The sequence below is a fragment of the Pongo abelii genome, chromosome 10 (assembly GCF_028885655.2).
Source record: "Pongo abelii isolate AG06213 chromosome 10, NHGRI_mPonAbe1-v2.0_pri, whole genome shotgun sequence".
Classification (NCBI taxonomy): domain Eukaryota; kingdom Metazoa; phylum Chordata; class Mammalia; order Primates; family Hominidae; genus Pongo; species Pongo abelii.
In genome coordinates this window covers 43,943,627-43,962,615 of record NC_071995.2, presented here as the reverse complement: position 1 = coordinate 43,962,615, position 18,989 = coordinate 43,943,627, and the positions used below count along the sequence as shown (strand labels likewise).

At 41.8% G+C, this 18,989-nt stretch overlaps 1 long non-coding RNA gene across 1 annotated transcript; it reads right to left on the bottom strand.

Moving 5' to 3' along the window:
• Positions 1–9,168: 9,168 nt before the first annotated feature.
• On the bottom strand, positions 9,169–18,945 carry LOC134759497 (uncharacterized). The gene is made up of 2 exons (XR_010135757.1): positions 12,985–18,945; positions 9,169–11,787 (listed from the first exon to the last, which is right to left on the bottom strand). It is a non-coding gene; the product is annotated as an uncharacterized LOC134759497 (long non-coding RNA).
• Positions 18,946–18,989: the final 44 nt, after the last annotated feature.

Sequence of the window (18,989 nt, the reverse complement as noted above, 5' to 3'; positions counted from 1 at the left end):
CAACCAAAAAAGAGAATTTTAGACCAATATCCTTGATGAACACTGATGCAAAAATCCTCAATAAAATACTGGCAAACCGAATCCAGCAGCACATCAAAAAGCTTATCCACCATGATCAAGTGGGCTTCACCCCTGGGATGCAAGGCTGGTTCAATATATGCAAATCAATAAATGTAATCCAGCATATAAACAGAACCAAAAACAAAAACCACATGATTATCTCAATAGATGCAGAAAAGGCCTTTGACAAAATTCAACAACGCTTCATGCTAAAAACTCTCAATAAATTAGGTACTGTTGGGACGTATCTCAAAATAATAAGAGCTATCTATGACAAACCCACAGCCAATATCATACTGAATGGGCAAAAACTGGAAGCATTCCCTTTGAAAACTGGCACAAGACAGGGATGCCCTCTCTCACCACTCCTATTCAACATACTGTTGGAAGTTCTGGCCAGGGCAATTAGGCAGCAGAAGGAAATAAAGGGTATTCAATTTGGAAAAGAGGAAGTCAAATTGTCCCTGTTTGCAGATGACATGATTGTATATCTAGAAAACCCCATTGTCTCAGCCCAAAATCTCCTTAAGCTGATAAGCAACTTCAGCAAAGTCTCAGGATACAAAATCAATGTACAAAAATCACAAGCATTCTTATACACCAATAACAGACAAACAGAGAGCCAAATCATGAGTGAACTCCCATTCACAATTGCTTCAAAGAGAATAAAATACCTAGGAATCCAACTTACAAGGGATGTGAAGGACCTCTTCAAGGAGAACTACAAACCACTGCTCAAGGAAATAAAAGAGGATACAAACAAATGGAAGAACATTCCATCCATGCTCATGGGTAGGAAGAGTCAATATCATGAAAATGGCCATACTGCCCAAGGTAATTTATAGATTCAATGCCATCCCCATCAAGCTACCAATGACTTTCTTCACAGAATTGGAAAAAACTACTTTAAAGTTCATATGGAACCAAAAAAGAGCCCGCATCGCCAAGTCAATCCTAAGCCAAAAGAACAAAGCTGGAGGCATCACACTACCTGACTTCAAACTATACTGCAAGGCTACAGTAACCAAAACAGCATGGTACTGGTACCAAAACAGAGATATAGATCAATGGAACAGAACAGAGCCCTCAGAAATAACGCCACATATCTACAACTATCTGAACTTTGATAAACCTGAGAAAAACAAGAAATGGGGAAAGGATTCCCTATTTAATAAATGGTGCTGGGAAAACTGGCTAGCCATATGTAGAAAGTTGAAACCAGATCCCTTCCTTGCACCTTATACAAAAATCAATTCAAGATGAATTAAAGACTTAAACGTTAGACCTGAAACCATAAAATCCCTAGAAGGAAACCTAGGCATTACCATTCAGGACATAGGCATGGGCAAGGACTTCATGTCTAAAACACCAAAAGCAATGGCAACAAAAGCCAAAATTGACAAATGGGATCTAATTCAACTAAAGAGCTTCTGCACAGCAAAAGAAACTACCATCAGAGTGAACAGGCAACCTACAAAATGGGAGAAAATTTTCGCAACCTATTCATCTGACAAAGGGCTAATATCCAGAATCTACAATGAACTCCAACAAATTTACAAGAAAAAAACAAACAACCCCATCAAAAAGTGGGCGAAGGACATGAACAGACACTTCTCAAAAGAAGACATTTATGCAGCCAAAAAACACATGAAAAAATGCTCACCATCACTGGCCATCAGAGAAATGCAAATCAAAACCACAATGAGATACCATCTCACACCAGTTAGAATGGCAATCATTAAAAAGTCAGGAAACTACAGGTGCTGGAGAGGATGTGGAGAAATAGGAACACTTTTACACTGTTGGTGGGACTGTAAACTGGTTCAACCACTGTGGAAGTCAGTGTGGTGATTCCTCAGGGATCTAGAACTAGAAATTCCATTCGACCCAGCCATCCCATTACTGGATATATACCCAAAGGACTATAAATCATGCTGCTATAAAGACACATGCACAAGTATGTTTATTGCAGCATTATTCACAATAGCAAAGACTTGGAACGAACCCAAATGTCCAACAATGATAGACTGGATTAAGAAAATGTGGCACATATACACCATGGAATACTATGCAGCGATAAAAAATGATGAGTTCATGTGCTTTGTAGGGACATGGATGAATTTGAAAATCATCATTCTCAGTAAACTATCGCAAGAACAAAAAACCAAACACCGCATGTTCTCACTCAGGTGGGAATTGAACAATGAGAACACATGGACACAGGAAGGGGAACATCACACTTTGGGGACTGTTGTGGGGTGGGGGGAGGGGGGAGGGACAGCATTGGGAGATATACCTAATGCTAGATGACGAGTTAGTGGGTGCAGCGCACCAGCATGGCACATGTATACATATGTAACTAACCTGCACATTGCGCACATGTACTATAAAACCTAAAGTATAAAAAAAAAAAAAAAAGAAACACATAGGGAAAATATGTTTGAGACACATTAGACTTTAGTACAGACCAGAGAGGCCTGTCAGTGCAGGCTTCATCTCTTACCAGCTTCTTGCACCCTCTGTTGCTTCCTCCATTCTCCTCTGTATTTCTCCTCCCACTTACCCTTCTTTATTGCCTCTGTGCCTTGCTCTTCCAGCTCCTGAATTATCCTTGTAAGGGCCCTCCCAACCCCCAGGTAAATGAAGAAGGTCAGGCCAGCAGGGGCCAGGACTTTTTGCCTCATGGGTTAGCATATTACTCAGGAAGGTGTTCAATAAACCACAAAATTTATTTTCGAGTTCCGAATTTCAAAACACAATGTGAAATAATTCTTACTGGCACAAATGTCCAAGTGTGATTATTTCACCAGAACAGGTTTTTGTGTTTCATATTGGCATGATTACTTTTAAATATAACTTTCTAAATTTGTTTGCAAATAAAATTGTATGGTTTGTCAAAACAAATAATATTTGATCACCAATTTAAAAGACTTTTGTGATGCATCTGGTGATATGATGGGGGCACATTAAGCCATTAAACTTTGCATTATATTTAAAAAAACAATTTTTTTCCTTCATTTCAACCTTGGTGAATCTGACAATTTTGTGTCTTGTGGTTGCTGTTCTTGAGGACTATCTTTGTGGTGTTCTCTATATTTCCTGAATTTGAATGTTGACCTGCCTTGCTAGTTTGGGGAAGTTCTCCTGAATAATATCCTGAGGAGTGTTTTCCAACTTGGTTCCATTTTCCCTGTCACTTTCAGGTACACCAATCAGACGTAGATTTGGTCTTTTCACATAGTCCATTGTTTCTTGGAGACTTTATTCATTTCTTTTTACTCCTTTTTCTCTAAACATCTCTTCTCACTTTATTTTATTGATTTGATCTTCAATCACTGATACCTTTTCTTCCACTTGATCGAATTGGCTATTGAAGGTTGTGCATGTGTCAAGTAGTTCTTTTGCCATGGTTTTCAGCTCCATCAGCTCATTTAAGGTCTTCTCTACACTGTTTATTCTAGTTAGCCATTCATCTAATGTTTTTTCAAGGTTTTTAGCTTCCTTGCAATGGGTTTGAACTACCTCCTTTAGCTCAGAGAGGTTTGTTATTACCAACTTTCTGAGTCCTACTTCTGTCACCTCATCAAACTCATTCTCTGTCCAGCTTTGTTCCATTGCTGGTGAAGAGCTGCCATCCTTTGGAGGAGAAGAGGAGCTCTGGGTTTTAGACTTTTTAGCTTTTCTGCTCTGGTTTCTCCCCATCTTTGTGGTTTGATCTACCTTTGGTCTTTGATGTTGGTGACCTACAGATGGGGTTTTGGTGTGGATGTCCTTTTTGTTGATGTTGATGCTATTCCTTTCTGTTTGTTAGTTCTCCTTCTAACAGTCAGGTCCCTCAGCTGCAGGCCTGTTGGAGTTTGCTGGAGGTTCTTTCCAGACCGTTTGCCCAGGTGTCACCAGTGGAGGCTGCAGAACAACAAATATTGCAGAACAGAAAATATTGCTTCCTGATCCTTCCTCTGGAAGCTTTGTCCCAGAGGGGCACCCACCTGTATGAAGTGACAGTCGGCCTCTACTGGGAGGTGTCTCCCAGTTAGGCTACACAGAGATCAGGGACCCACTTGAGGAGGCAGTCTGTCTGTTCTCAGAGCTCAAACACCATGCTGGGAGAATCCCTGCTCTCTTCAGAGCTGTCAGACAGGGACGTTTAAGTCTGCAGAAGTTTCTGCTGCCTTTTGTTCAGCTATGCCCTGTCCTCAGATGTGGAATCAACAGAGGCAGCAGGCCTTGCTGAGCTGCGGTGGGCTCCGCCCAGTTTGAGCTTCCCTGGCTGCTTTGTTTACTTACTCAAGCCTCAGCAATGGCAGACACCCCTACCCCTCCCTCCAGGCTGCTGCCTCACAGGTCAATCTCAGACTGCTGTGTTAGCAGTGAGCAAGGCTCCATATGTGTGGGACCTGCCGAGCCAGGTGTGGCATATAATCTCCTGGTGTGCCTTTTGCTAAGACCATTAGAAAAAGCTCAGTATTTGGTGGGAATGTCCCATTTTTCCATGTACAGTCTGTCACAGCTTCCTTTGACTAGGAAAGGGAAATTTCCCGACCCCTTGTGCTTCCCAGGTGAGGTGATGCCCCACCCTGCTTTGGCTTGCTCTCTGTGAGCTGCACCTACTGTCCAAACAGTCCCAATGAGATGAATCAGGTACCTTGAATGGAAACGCAGAAATCACCCTTCTTCTCCGTCAATCACGCTGAGAGCTGCAGACTGGAGCTGTTCCTATTCGGCCATCTTGGAATGGCCTTTCCTTGGCACTTTAATATATCATTCCATTCTCTCCTGGCCTGTGAAGTTTCTGCTGAGAATTTGCTGTTAGTCTGATTGGTATTCCCTTTTCTGTGATTTGACACTTTTTTCTTGCTGTTTTTAAGAGTTCTTTCTTTGTCTTTGACTTTCAACAGTTTGACTATAATGTGCATTTAAAAAGACCTTTTTGAGTTCAATCTGTTTGAGGTTCTTTGACTTTGTTGTGTCTAGATATTTATATCTCTGCAGGACTTGAGAATTTTTCACCTATGATTTTGTTAAATAGGTTTCTGTGCCTTTGTCCATCTCTTTTCTTATGGAACATTACAGTTTGATTATTTGGTCACTTTATGGTGTCCACATGTCACATAGGGTGTCTATGATTTTCCACTCTTTTTCTTTCTTCCTTTCTTCATTTTTTTTGTCTGACTGAGTTATTTCAAAAGATTCGTCTTCAAGTTCAGAAAGTCTTTCTTCAGCTTAATCTAGTCTATTGTTGAGGTTATCCATTGTATTTTTTATTCTATTTATTGAATTCTTTAATTCTAGGATTTCTGTTTTTGTTTTTCTTTTTTTAATGACATCTATCTCTTTGGTGAATTGCTTATTCACATAATGAATTGTTTTTCTGCTTTCTTCATATTATTTATCTGTGTTCTCTGGTATCTCACTGAGCTTCTTTATTATTTAAATTCTGTTTCAGGCATTTCATAAATTTTTGATGGAACCTGCTACTGGAGAATTATTGTGTTTCTCTGAATTTATCATGTTTTGTGGCTTTTCGGGTTGTTTTTTTTTTTTGTACTTACATTGATATCTACTCAATCTGTTATAAGAGTCACCTCTTCTAATTTTTTGGTCTGGCTTTCATAGGTAAATATTTTTTCCTGTAGATGTATCTATAGTGTTGGCTGGGTAGGGCACTTTAGCTTTGATTCTGGGTGGATGCAGCAGTGTAATCTCTGTATGATTTATTTGGCTGTAGACAGCATCATGTGATTTCCTCAGTGGCTTAGGCTACAATTGTTAGTGGAGGCTGTAATGAGGCTTTGCCGGAGATGGGGATACCAAATGGACCTGTCCTAAGACCCCAGTAGTGGTGGAAGTAGGCCAACGTGCCTTTCCTTGAGCTCTCGGGTACAGTTTTAGCTGGTTCTGGGTACAGTTTTAGCTGGTACAGTTTATTGGGCCTCAAGGTTGCTTTTTTGTGTACCAGCAATGACAGGGTTAAGTTGGGTGGGTGGGCAGGTTCTTGGGCCCCTGGACAGTGTGCATGGCATCAGCAATTGCAGTAGTGGTGGCAGGCCAACCCTTAGGCTCCCAGTCAGCATACATTAGCTTCAATGGTGGCAGCAATGGGCTGAGTAGGCCAGTTCTCAGCCCTTGTGGGATGGTGCAGGTGGGTGCAGGTGGTGGTGGTGGCAACATGCTGGGCAGGCCCATCCTCAGGCCCCTGGGATGTGTGTGTGTGTGTGTGTGTGTGTGTGTGTGTGTCTATGTAGTGGTAGTATGCAGGATGTGACAATCCCCATCCCTCTGGACAACATGCTTGTGCAGGTGAGGGTTTGAGTAGTACATGTGGGGTGGGCTTGTCCTCAGGCCCCTGATAATGTGCTCAGGCACGGGCTGTGGTGGGTAGGGTGGAGTGATTTCTAAGCCCCTCAGATAGCATGCTTGGGTGCTGGCAGCAGGCAGTCTGGGCCTGTTATGAGGCCCATTGATGGTGTAGGCACATATCAGAAGTAGCAGGCGGGGTAGGTTGATCCCCGGGCCCCCAGATGCTACACTCAGGGAATGCAGGGAGGTATGTCAGACAGAATCAGCCTGTCCTCAGGCCCCTCAATGGTGCACACAGGGTCAACTGTGGTGGCTGGGTTTGGGCATTCTTCAGGCTCCTCTATGGCATTGCATGCTTGGATGCTGGCAGCAGGCAATCTGGGCCTGTGTTAGGCCCCCAGATGCATGTGTCAGATATGACAGGCAGGGACAGGTTGATCCCTAGGGCCCTGAACACTTAGGCACTGTAGAGGGTAGCACAGAGCAGGGTAAGCCTGTTCTCAGGTATCCCAATGGTGCACATGGGCCTGGCTGTGGTGGACAGAGCAAGGCAATCCCTGGTCACCTAGTGGTGGTGGCAGTGAGCAAGGTAAGCCTGTCTTCAGGCTCCAGGATGGCATTTGGGCAGGTCAGTCCTCAGGCCCACTGCAGGCATGTGCAGGTGCATGGCAGGCCCACTACTGGGGGTGTGGGAGAGCAGAGTTGCTGTCAGTGGCCATGGCCTTAAGCTCTGGGGAGTGCATACTTCAGCTCTTTTTGTCCTGGTGGCAACTTCTGTGGTGTGCTATACTGCCCATTTCTTGGGTGTAGGACACTGTGGGCTAGAGTGCTAGGGACCTGGCCACACTGCTGGGTCCAGCCAGCATTGTGCCACTGCAGCCTTCCAGGCAGACTTGGGAGCAGGTCAGTAGGGCTCCATGAATGCGGAGATGCAGGGATTGTTGGAACCCAGGGCAGGATGCAGTCTTATGGGGGCTGGGCTCTCAAAATGGCATGGTGCTGCAGCTGCTTGGGTTTTTTTTTGTTTGTTTGTTTTTGTTTTTGAGACGAAGTCTAACTCTGTTGTTAAGGCTGGAGTGCAGTGGTGCAATCATGGCTCACTGCAGCCTCGACCCCCCGGGCTCAAGCAATCCTCCCACCTCAGCTTTCCAAATAGCTGGGATTACAGGTGCACACCACCACATCTGGCTAATTTTTGTATTTTTTGTAGAGATGGGGTTTCTCCGTGTTACCCACGCTATTCTCAAACTCCTGGGGTCAACAATCTGCCCACCTCAGCCTCTCAAAGTGCTGGAATTACAGGCATGAGCCACTGCACCTGGCCAGCTGCTTGGGTTTTGAGGGATGTGTGGGACCCAGCACAAACTGTGTCTGGAACAGTGCTGTGGTATGGACGTCAGGCAGTTTCCTACACTAGTCTCAGGGCCTCTGAGGGCTGAGGGGCTTTCCTATGGCTAGCACTGTAGTAGTCCATGGTGGGAATATGGACCACTGGGAGTCTCTCACTTACCCTTTTGCTGCACCGAGGAGCATCTCCTGGCTCCCAGCTGATGCCAGCCGGGCCAGCTGCCTTGCTTCTCTTTCCTTCCATGCCCCAGATGTTCCCTGTCACTTTCCTGATGAATTCCAGTGTTCTCTCATAGACACGCTGTTTGATGTCTGATTATCTACTTGTTGTTTAGGTCCTCCCTTTAGGAGGAGGTGAGTACCTGGTACTTCTATCAGCTATCTAGAAGCTACTCCTCTGTATCAGGTATTTTTAAATGTTGCTCTTTTAACCCTGTAATTCTACTTCCAGAAATTTATCTTATGGACGTAATCAGAGATAGGGACAAAGTATTATACATACTTACACAAAATGAAAATCTGAAATTAATAATTATTATAAAACTGTATGGTAGAATATTTTGTAGTTATTAAAATTTATGTTTTTGAAAAATTTTAATGATATAATAAAATGATCATAATGTAATGTCATATACAAATATGAAATTGGACATGATTCTGAATGTAAAAAAGACATGCATATAAACAAAGTGAACTAAAAATCAACAATGGTAACTGTGGTATATAAATTTATAGATGGTTTTGATTTTCTTCTTTACATTTTGCTGCATATTCCAAGTTTTCTACAGTGAGAATAAATTAATTTTGCGAGTTGGTGTGGGTACTTAAAGACTGAATGGGAAATAAAATTTTGAAACTTATATTATTAACTATTCTTTGGAAAATCTTGGCTCTTAAATAGAAGAAATATAAGAGCCATAGAGAAAAATGTAAAATCAAGGGATATTTCCTCTCTTTCTTTTCTTGTCTCCCCTTTCCTCTCTTCTCCCCATTTCTTTCTTTCCTTTTTAATGAGAGAGGTTTGACTACTTTACAATCAATAGAAACGAGGATGAACAATAAAAGCAAAAAATAAATTAAGGAGGAAGTTTTCAGAGGAGACCTGAATCAGATAAAGAATGTTGCAAAAGGAATTAGCTTGGAATACATTCATTGAATAAATGAACAAATAAACAAATGAAAAAATGCCAAGCTGTAAGATGGTTTTCTAGCATTCTATTCCTTTTCATCACTGAAAAGGAAAGATCAGTGCAGTTCTTTTTTGAGCTAAGTGACAAGATTGAATAAAGAGAAATAATTGTTGACTTCATTATTAAGTTGATTTTGTGAAATGGTTCATTTCTGAACCACAGTGTTATTCCTTAATACTAATTGTTATAAAAATAGCAAGGAGAAACAACAGAACAAATTAACTTGTAACTCTTCTTTTAAAGTACAAAATTTAATTAGACTCCATTTACAAATATTCTTTTCTTTTTTTTTTTTTTGAGACGGAGTCCCGTTTTGTTGCCAGGCTGCAGTGCAGTCGTGCGATTTCAGCTCACTGCAACCTCTGCCTCCCAGGCTCAAACAATTCTCCTGCCTCAGCCTCCCAAGTAGCTGGGATTACAGGCACACGTCACCACACCTGGCTAATTTTTGCATTTTTAGTAGAGACGGGGTTTCACCATGTTGGCCAGGATGGTGTTGATCTCTTGACCTCATGATCTGCCCACCTAGGCCCCCCGAAGAGCTGGGATTACAGGCTTGAGCCACTGCACCTGGCCACAAATGTTCATTTCATACCAAGAAAGTGACTTGGAGAATGCTGGCACTTATCCAGATGATTCTGGAAGCAAAAACCACACTTACTCTTAAGGAAGGTAATCTTTAGGTGATTGGCGTTCTGAATTTTCCAGATAATTTGCATAAATTAGAAAACCGTTAAATGAGGCATGTTACTTTTTAAATACAGACTGAGGTTTCTTTTTTCCTTTAAAAATGACGTTCAATAGGCACTTACTCTTGATGTTTTAAAATTGTAATTTATTCACACGAGATTCCAAAAATAGTTATATTTCCAAATATTGCTATTCACTTGATTTGTGCATATAGCCTACTAAACTTTAAAAATTTAACTAAATGTATATTTGATATTTCATATTTTTTCAATTCTTCCTCCTCTAAGGACTTGAAATTTAAAAAAATATAAAAAAATTAAAGGTATTTAACTGTAAAAATATTCTATTTACTCATTTATTCATTCGACAAATATTTATTGAGCTTCTGTTATGTGCTATGTGCTGGGAAACCATTAAGAACATGGCATCTACCCTTGTGAAACTTGCAGATTAGCGGGGAAGACAGCCTCTGAATAATTTCAATGTAGGGTAACACATAAGCTAGTTTGGGTTTCAGAAATGGCCTTCTGTGAAAGTAATTTCTCATCTGTAGTACAGACATTAGGTGCCCAGAAGTGGATGGAGGGAGTCCATTTAGGAGACTCTTGTGGAAGGCTAAGAAAGGGTTACAAAGTGGACTGCAGGGTGAAAATATTGGAATTTCTGTTTGGGTTACTAGGTTGATGGTGGCCCCCTTCAGCCCATACATCAGATGGCACCCTGTCATTTACAGTAGTCAAGGTGTCTTGAAGAAGACACAAAGGAATACAGTGTTGCCCGCACTGATTTGTTCTCTTTGGCAGATTTCAGTGTATTACAGTTCTGTGTGCTTAGTTGAGGGAATTTATAAATTATATTATGTAGTTTAGTTTGTCTTCCCAAATAGACGAGTAGAGTTAAAAGACTCCTCTAAACTTCAGATTTAAAAAATAATAATAACATGAGCATAAAGAAAGAAGAAAAAGTAGGGCTGACACTTCCAGTCCTATTAAGAGCTCTTTTGTCAGCCATAATGTCAGGTATAGCAATGGCCCTCTAACTGACTGTGGAAAAGAAACTGTCAAAACAAATTCAGAATTATGAAGTAGGTTTCATGGGTTCGCATTCATAATTATTAAGGATGACCCTCATTTAAGTGTACATTTGCAGACTAACAATGAAAAATAAGTAAATCTTTGTAAATTAGTGAACGGGTTTGAGAAATGAATGTCTTGATTTGGGAAGTATAGCCAATAGGGCACTGCCACCACTGGGTCTCTGTGAGGTACCTTTTCAGCTATGACAGCCATTACATGAAAGAATCAAAATAAGCCAGATTTGGAAGTAGACTTGTGAATTGCTGTATCAGAGAGTATTAAACTAAGATTTAAAAAAAGGTATAGTATAGTGAAGCAAATTTCTCTAACATGATAATATCTTAATGACAATTAGGAATATATGTTTAGTAATATGATAAAGTATTGTTATCAAATAAATCAAAAATGTAAAATCTTACCATTTGGATTTTTAATTTTTTGTGAATGCTTTTAATGTATATAATAAATAGGACAGTAATACATATATATTATTGTCAAATACATACATGTACATATTATGTTGGGGAGGTATAATGATGTGGTATAGTTTTAATAAGATGTGTTATCAGTGCCCTTTGAGGGAAACTTCCCCCACAGTGAGCAGTTGGAGGCCCATGCCAGTGAAGGTCGCGAGGATGGAGGAAAGGGAACAGATGTCAGAAATATTTAGGAGATGAAGTGATAGGACTCGTGATATTCCTCTAAAAATGTACACTGGATCATGTCCATCACCTGCTCCTTATTAAAATCCTTAGCATAAACAGAATAGAGTCCAAACAAGGGTCATGTCCTCAGGGAAGTCTTCCTTGATTCTTAGGTCAGAACATGGTCTTCTGTTTCTCTCACAAGAGTCATGCTCCTTTCTGCAGAGCACTTATCCCCACCTGTAACTTGTACATTCACTGGCAAGATCATTTGAGTAATGTCAGTCTCTCACTCTAACTCCAAGCTTCATGAAAGACTAGCAGAAGGCCTGGCACTTAGTAAATGTTACTCAAAAGAGGGAATTAATTAGATGTGAAGAGTGAAGGGGATGAGCCAAAATACCCCCATCCTTCTAGCTTGAGCAACTATGCCCGTGGTAGTGCCATTTCCCAATATGGTGTTTATCGGAAGAGAAGAGGCTTTGAGTTGTGAAAAAAAAAACAAAAACAACAAAAAAAACCAATGATTTCAATTTTAGACATGTTACATTTGAATAAAAAACTTTGAACATTTTATTTTAGGAACACATAAATATGTGTATAAATAACTATAAATATATATCAACAGAAGACTATCAATTCTAAATCTCATTAAATACCCCTTTTGGGATTATGAAATAGCTTCATATGCCTAAAATATAACCAAATAAAGAGTCCTTCAAAATAAGGAACACTGAATATTATGTGGTGTTTCTTATTTTAAGAACAATCATGGACCAGGCGCAGTGGCTCATGCCTGTAATCCCAGCACTTTGGGAGGCCAAAGCGGGTGGATCACCCGAGGTCAGGAGTTCGAGACCAGCCTGACCAATATGGTGAAATCCCCGTCTCTACTAAAATTACAAAAATTAGCCGGGTGTGGTGGTGTACTCCTGTAGTCCCAGCTACTCGGGAGGCTGAGGCAGGAGAATCACTCGAACCCAGGAGACAGAGGTTGCAGTGAGCCGAGATCACGCCACTGCACTCCAGCCTTGGCAACAGAGCAAGACTCTCTCAAAAAAAAAAAAAAAAAAAAAGAACAACCATGTAGAATGCAAGCTTATTTTAGTAAAGCATGTTACTCTACTGAAGTAATAAATAGAATTCTTCCTCCTAAATACTGCCAGCAGAAAAAAAAAATTTTTTTTAATGCTTCTTCCCAAAAGGTACCTTTTCTTTTCTTTTTATTTTTCTTTCTTTCTTTTTTTTTTTTTTTTTTTTTTTTTTTGAGACGGAATTCTGCTCTTGTTGCTCAGGCTGGAGTGCAATGGCATGATCTCGGCTCACCACCACCTCCACCTCCTGAGTTTAAGCGATTCTCCTGCCTCAGCCTCCCAAGTAGCTGGGATTACAGGCATGTGCCACCACACCTGGCTAATTTTGTATTTTTAGTAGAGAAGGGGTTTCTCCATGTTGGTCAGGCTGGTCTTGAACTCCCTACCTCAGGTGATCCGCCCGCCTCAGCCTCCCAAAGTGCTGTGATTACAGGAGTGAGCCACCACGCCTGGCCTCCCAAAAGGTACCTTTTCAACAGAAAAGACAAAAACCATGTTTTTGCCTAGCAAGATCTCAGTATAACACAGTGCGCCCTGAGAGTATGCCTTGAACATCCTGGGATGATCCAGACCTGGTCCTTACCTGAGAGCTCATACTATGCATTTGTGACTTGTTTCAGATATTCCTGTCTTCTGATCTTGTTTTCTCATTTCCAACCTCACTTTGCTTGATGCCTTTCATCACTCTCCTGCTATCGACTTTGTTTCTCTTTGTCTTGGATGAAGATCCTTTTTCCAGCTATATCACCTTTGGATGTCCATTTATAAATGAGAAAGTAAGGATTATCACACAGGATCAGAACTAAGGAACAGTCAGCCCTGTATCCTGTTTCTCAAAGTATCTCTAAGGGCTTATGGAAGTGTTACAGCTGCCCTCAAGTCTAGTCAAATGCATATTTAATTTGGACTGTAAATTTATGGATTTATGTTATACTTGCTTTGGAGAAACATTTTAAACATGCTTTTTACCTTTACTTGACTTATGCCAACGCCTGTGCTTGTAGATCCTGTGTTATTAGGAAACTACTTTGTGCATAATTTTTAGGGTGTAGAGTCCCAGAAGTGACACCAATGGTATCTAAGTTCTTCCTACTTATTGCCAAACTGATTTCCAGTAATAATAATTATTAATGACTGAATACTTAAGATACATTGTTAATTATTTTTAATGCTTTACATGTATTAACATATATTTCACAAAGCCTTATGAAGTAGGTATTATTGTCTATTTCCATTTTAAATATGAAGAAACTGAGGCACAGAGAAGTTAAGTAACTTGACCAAGGTCACAAAGCTAACAGGCTGTAGGAGCCAAGATTAGAACTCAGCAAATCTGGCCCCAGAGCCCACATTCTTAACCCCTAAATTTGCTACCTCACAAAAAGTGGTACCAATTTATATTGCCACCATTAGTAAATACAAATGCTATACTCCATTTTGGAACACTTCTACTTTTTTTTTTTTTTGAGACAGAGTTTCGCTTTTGTTGGCCAGGCTGGAGTGCAATGGCGTGATCTCGGCTCATCGCAACCTCTGCCTCCTGGGTTCAAGCAATTCTCCTGCCTCAGCCTCCTGAGTAGCTGGGATTATAGGCATGCACCCTACATCCAGCTAATTTTGTATTTTTTTAGTAGAGACAGGGTTTCTCCATGTTGGTCAGGCTGGTCTCAAACTCCAGACCTCAGGTGATGCGCCCGCCTCGGCCTCCCAAAGTGCTGGGATTACGGAGATGAGCCACTGCGCCTGGCCCACTTCTACTTCTTAATTAACACATTCTTATAGGTTCAAAACTTATCTTTCTCACCTTAAAGTTAAGATTGAGAGTTGAATTGGAGGCCTAACTCTTCTTTAATACCTTCTCTCTCCTCATTCCCACTGTAGGAGAAATGGGAGTGGAGGTGTGGGCTTAACAGCTGTTTCAGCACGAAGTGAACATAATAGAATACTTTGTGCCTACAAACTTGGACTTTGAAACTTAATTGCCCCATTTTTATTTCTGCAAAGTGTGCAAAATAATAACAGGTACCATTTATTGGACATTTATTATATACTAAGCATTGTGCTTAGGTACTCTGTAGGCATTGAGTCATTTGATCACCAGATGGGTATCTGTATTAGTCCATTCTTGCATTGCTTTATAAATCACCCAGTCTCAGAAACACCTGAGACTGGGTGATTTATAAAGAAAAGAGGTTTAATTGGCTCACAGATCTGCAGGCTGTACAGGAAACATGGGAGCATCTGCTTCTGGGGAGGCCTCAGGGAGCTTTTACTCGTAGCAGAAGCCAAAGCAGGAGCAGGCACTTAACATGGTGAAAGCAGGAGCCGGAGAGTGAAAACAACCAGATCTCCGGAGAACTCACTCACTATCATGAGGAAAGCACACAAAGGGATGGTGCTAAACCATACATCAGAAATCTGCCCCCATGATCCAGTCACCTCCCACCAGGCCCTACTCCAACATTAAGAATTACATTTCGATATGAGATTTGGGTGGGGACACACGTCCAAACTATATCCATATCATTTCCCCCATTTTGCAGCAAGCTAGGGAGTTGCACTCACAGTTGACCTGCAGAATGTTGCATATCAAACAAGTTAGACATTAAACTTCCAGGACTGATTATGTGGTCCTGGGTCTTTAGTTAACTTGAATAAATGTCACAGTATTGCCATACAGTTGCAATTCCTAATAAACTCCACTCCCAGCTCCCCTAACAGATAAAAAATAAATAAGTGACCTTACAAATATGACTCAGGCCAAAATCAGAGACAGTAGACATTTTTAAAGCATCTTGGGTCAGGTATGGTGGTTCAGGCCTGTAATCCTAGCATTTTTGGGAGGCCAAGGCAGGAGGATGGCTTGAGGCCAGGAGGTTGAGACCAGACTAGACAACAAAGTGAGAATCTGTTTCTACAGTAATAATAATAAAGAATAACCAGGCATAGTGGCACGCACCTGTAGTCCCAGCTACTCAGGAAGCTGAGGCAGGAGGATCCCCTGATTCCATTTGAGGCTGCAGTGAGCTATTATGATTGAACCACTGAACTCCAACCTGGGCAACAGAATGAGACCTTGTCTCTAAAATTAATTGACTAATAAGATAATAAAAGATAGTTTTGTTCTGGGATTTTAATTTAACTTCAGTTTAGAATCAGTGGGGGTATTTGACCTCTTGCAAGAACCAATTATCAATCTGGTGAGGTAGAATGTTCATTTCAATGATGGAAGAGGTAACAATTGCCCCTGACACAGTGCTACCCACCAAGGAATGTTAGGGCACACAGTGCCATGTATCTGCAGAAGGCTGACCAACACAATTTGCGAGCTCTTTTAATTGCAAATGTGCTTTTTCTTATGGCTGCTTTACTAACTTCTAGTGTCAAAATATTGTCATCTATGGATGAGATTCAAAGAACATCAAGGATGATAAAAAGGGTTAATCAGGCAAAGAAATGTGAAAGTCAAGGAAAACCAATAATCTTAAAGACCATTTGTTGTTTAGGGTAGACCCTATAAATAGGAATAAAAGACTGCAGAATAAACAATTTATTTTCTAGTGAGATTGGATTTGTTCATCTAACAGCTGCAGTGTTTTCTGTTACAAGTAGGAGATATGCAGGACACTTGTTCTGAGATAATCTTACCAGCTGACTTTCCTACTTTTTCATCATTGTTAAAAATCAGATTTTCCACTGATAGTCCTTCACAGATTTTTAAAAAGCACTATATTCAGAAAATAGTTTTGATCTTATTACCCAAAAATTATTATACAAGAAGACTGCTGGTATCAAACCAGATGTATTTGGAAAGCTTTGAAAACCGGTGCAGGGAAACACACATTCTCTGTAAGCGCACAGCTGGTGGTGGCCCCTTCTGCAGCTGTCCTACTGGGCAACCCAGGTAGGGAGCAAGTGCAACCCGGGTGAGTACAGGGTGAAGCTGGGATGAGAGCAGATGTGGCTTAAGCTCAGGCTGAATCCTCTTTTGGGTATAATTGATTTTTCTTCACAAAGCTGCCCCACCTTCCTGGAACCATACAAAAAAGAGCTATGGGGGCTACAAGAAAACTCTCAGGTGACCTAAAGTTACCCAATTCTACTTTCATAGTACAAATTCCTTCCCTAGTGTCACTTTCAGAGCAAATACAGAATTTTCTCAGTTCCATAGGGCAGCCTGCAATCAAACCTGGTAATGTGTCCTGAATACCTTAATAATATTGGAAATCTGTTCAAATGGGAAAGGTCCACAAATAACATTAGATATTATCAACAAGGCTCTTGGACCTCACAACCCTATTACTGAAAAAACTAACTCCCTGGACTCTACTGAAATAGGGCAGTGGTTCCTATTCAGAGGCAGAGTGGCCCGAGACCCCTTCCACCCACTAACCCTCCAAAGATGGTTATTCCAGAATCAGGGAACATTTTAGATCCAGCCACAGAAAACTGGCTTAGCAGTCAGCTCTGGATGTGCCACTTAGGGCTGTGTGGACTTGGGATAAGTTCCCTAACCTTTGAGTCAGGGATTAGGATAGGCTTCCCTATCAGGAATGTCATGAGAATTAAACAAGAGACCATCTGTGAAGTGTTTAACCTGCTGTTTATCTCTCAGTAAGCACACAGTGAATAGAGGAATCATCTAGACATCCCTGGCCTCAATTTGAGACCACAGCAGCCTCCATGTTGATGTTTACTCTGGTTCTAGTTTGTCAACTAAAATCCAGAGAAGGGCTGAAGATCCTTCTAACTCTAGGCCTAAGAATGTCTGATTGCAAATGGTTGTAGCACCACTGTGAAGACTGAGCACGGATTTTGAATTCAGACCTGAAAGGGAATCACTTCCTCTTCACTAATTACTGTCTTAGGTGAACATGGCCAATTCAACTTTGTACTTGTTTTCTTAAAGAGGATAATACCCAACTGAGGGATTGAAAGCTTTAAATGAGATATTTACATGTAAAGTCCTTAGCACAATAGCTGCCATATCATAGGAGCTCAATTCATAACTATTGAATCCAATTCAAAAAGTGCTAAATAACTGCAATCGTTTTGATATATAGAAACTAGCAAGTAAGTTAAAATTGGAACCAAAAGATAAGCTTGGTTCAGATAATCTTCAAACACCGATGAATACACATTCTGCCTTTAATAAGGTAAATATTCCAACAGGCCTATTAAGCTATGGCTCACAGTCCATCTACTTTACCTATTCAGATTTCTTACCTTATTGATAAGAATTATTTGAGCCAGGCAAGGTGCACACTACTTAAAATCATTAATTTCACACTAAATTAGCTTCCTCTAGTAAGGTAGAAAGAACCAACTTTTTGATGACCTACAGAATATTGCTATGTTGTGTGTACTCTTCTCCCCATTTTGCAAATTTAGAAAACAGGATTAGGACAAAAGTAAAGCAGATGAGGGAAGCAGTAAGTGTCAGAGGAAGAAATTGAATGCAGGTCTGTCTGAGCTAGGCTGCCCATGTGTTTGCCCTTTCTGCTTGCTCTGAAATTTCTGTTTCTCAGTATTTCTCAAGAGCATGCCTTCTAAATAGGATTCTCAGGAAGCCACTGTTGAACTAATAAAGGCCATTTACTGCCATTCGAAGGGAGTAAGAAGTTTAGTCCGTGATGAGTTTCAAATTTGGTTATCATCTTGCTTTTCCAGTGGTGATGAAAAAGCAAAATTCACCCAAATACAATGACTGCTGTCTGCTTGAAACGCTCCAGGTAGTTAATTTTTGAATTATGATTCACCTTCCCTTTCCTGTTTTGATGAACCATGAACAGGAGACTGAACCATCCCTATCAATAAAAAGCTCGCGTTTCCACCCTGCAAAATCGCGCTATAATGACAGTCTAATTGGCTGAGGCGCAGGTGGGATTTCCTGTCGCCATTTTAAGACACAACTCTGCAAGCAAGTGCCCAGCCAGCGGAAGGGGGCTGTGTCTGAAACAAAGAGTAAGCGGGAAAAAAGGGAACCAGGCCCAGTTGCCCCTGCTCCCCTCCATCCCGCTCCCTCGTCCCTCGGACTTGGAGCGTCCCAGCTACGTTAACCTGGACGCGCCAGGTCCTTCAGTCGGAACCACGTGGGGTCTCCAGGCCCTCCAAGAGCTGGCCCCCGCCTCTTTGCGCCTAGGCAGGTGCTTTCTCGGCGCTCAGCAAATCCTTCTGGTTCACCTCACACCCAGTCCCCAAAGCAGACCTCCACAGGGCAGATCTCAGGAAGGGCTGACCAGGTCTGCGGGTGCTGGATCCGGAAGAGGGGAGGTGCCTCCCGCTTCAGGTTAGGGACAAAGGGTTTCTAAAGGTGCCCGAGCTCCCCGCCGCCCCTGCCACTTCGGTCCCCTTCCCGCCAACCGGGGCCATCTGCAGGCTGTGCCCAGGGCCAGCCCTCCGCTCCAACGCTGCCCGTAGTCCCAGGCGCTGCCCGCGGCTCTCCGGGCTGCGCTCGGACCTGCCACTCCCGCGGCCATCCTCATGCTTCGCCCTTCCCACAATGCAACTCCCTCGCTCCTTCGGCCCCGGCGGGGCTCTGGCGTACCCAAAATGCAGGCCCCAGAGGAACGCACAGCCCTCCTGTCC